A 1,802-nucleotide genomic window follows, 5' to 3' on the forward strand; every position below is an offset into this window, starting at 1 on the left:
GCAGCAGCGGGCGCAGCATGCCGGCGGCTAGGGCGGGCGGCGGGAGCCGCCGGGTGGCCGCCGCGCCCCAGGCGCGCTATCCGGGGCGCAGGGACGTGGTGGGGGATGGGGGAGCCCCGCGGCGGCAGCGAGAGCGTCGGGGAACCCAAAGTGGTGGGCCCCACCAGCGGGAGGCGCAGCCCCGGGCGCTCGGCTCCGCGCACAGCTGCGGAAGCTAAGCGTGCTGCTCCCTCCTCCGCCGGGATCCCCCTGAGGGGCCTCGCTTGTGAGACTTGTAAAAGGGCACGGGGAAGGCCGGCCACCGCCGCCTCCTGCCCCCCACCCCTGGCTGGGGCGTGGGCGGCATAGGGAGGGGCAGAGGCGGGAAGCCGTCCAGGGGCGCGGGATGCTGGGGAGACAGCGCAGTCGGCGCTGGACCGGGAGCCCCCTGGCCGAATTTGGTGTTTGCGCCAGCGCGGAGGTCCTCGGCTGAAAAGTCAGTGTGGGGAGAGGCGGCCCAGCCCTCTTCCGGCACCCTGCGCACCGACCAGGTTGAAGCTTTGCCGGCACAAAGCGCGCTCCAGACATGGCCTTCTTAGAATTATTGCCCTCAATTGCCATGAGTACTCAGGGTACGTTTTTGCATTTTCTGAGTAGTTCATTTACACTCAAATGGCACAGAAATCTAACTTTACCATCGCAGAGTTTCCCTTGGAAATTCTGTGTGATCTAATAAACTTTTCTGAATCTCTCTCTCCCTTTCCATCTCTTATGTTTTAAAGATGCTCTTAGGAAAGCCTTCAACATCTGAAAAGCCAAAGCCACATTGCCTGGTTTTTCCTACAGCTACATGGTCCCATGATTAACCTCATTCCAGGTTCAGATTCTGAACACCCTACACCTGAGAAATAGATTCAGAAGTTCCAAAGAGCTTTTCACAAGTCAATGAGTGACTCTGAAAAGACCTAAACTCCACACTTAAATCTTTATTTCTAAATTAGGCAGTTCTTTTTATCTCCCAATTGCCTTAATTATTCTTCATGTAGTAAGAAAAAAAAGATTATAAGTATAAATATTTTGTATAGTCAAAACATCATATATATGAAATAGCATGGATATAATATACATATCATCATACATATGTCATACATATTATATTTACAATAAGTTGATAAGCAAAACTGCTGTAAAATGGAAGGCTCTTTGTTCTGCAAGCATCTTATTAACCAGGCTTTCTGCAAGTTTAAGTCTTAGAACTCAGCCAAAGTCTTCTCTGACTGAAAGGAAGAGTTATTAGGGAATTCGGAAAGGAAAGGTAAAGAGGAAAGTGGGGAGGGGGAAAGAGAGAAAATTCCAAGGACTCACATCCCCTGACAACCAAATCTTCCTGTGATCCCCAAGTCTTCAGTTAGGACAATTAAATTCATGCATGCTTCTTGTGACAGGGCAGAAATCCAGCTGGCTCGAGGCAGGGACTCAGGAGGAAGAGGCTATGAGCAGCATGGTCTCAGGGGACCAGAAGATCCTGGGAAGGCTTTGGGCATGCCTTGAAGTGAAATGGCCAGGACACCAGCCAGTGTGGCCCAGCTTCTGAGGGAATTAAGGCTAAAGATCCATAAAGTCACACCAATCCAGAATCCAACGGGTGACTCAATGGACAGATGTGTGCTTAATCGCTCAGTCATGTCCTACTCTCGTCGACCCCAAGGACTGTAGCATCCCAGGCGCCTCGGTTCATGGGATTCTCCAGGCAAGAGTACTGGAGTGGGTTGCCATGCCCTCCTCCAGGGGATCTTCCCAACCCAGAGATCGAACCCAGATCT

This window comes from Bison bison, unplaced genomic scaffold, assembly GCF_000754665.1.
Source record: "Bison bison bison isolate TAMUID 2011002044 unplaced genomic scaffold, Bison_UMD1.0 scf7180017864538, whole genome shotgun sequence".
Taxonomy (NCBI): Eukaryota; Metazoa; Chordata; class Mammalia; order Artiodactyla; family Bovidae; genus Bison; species Bison bison.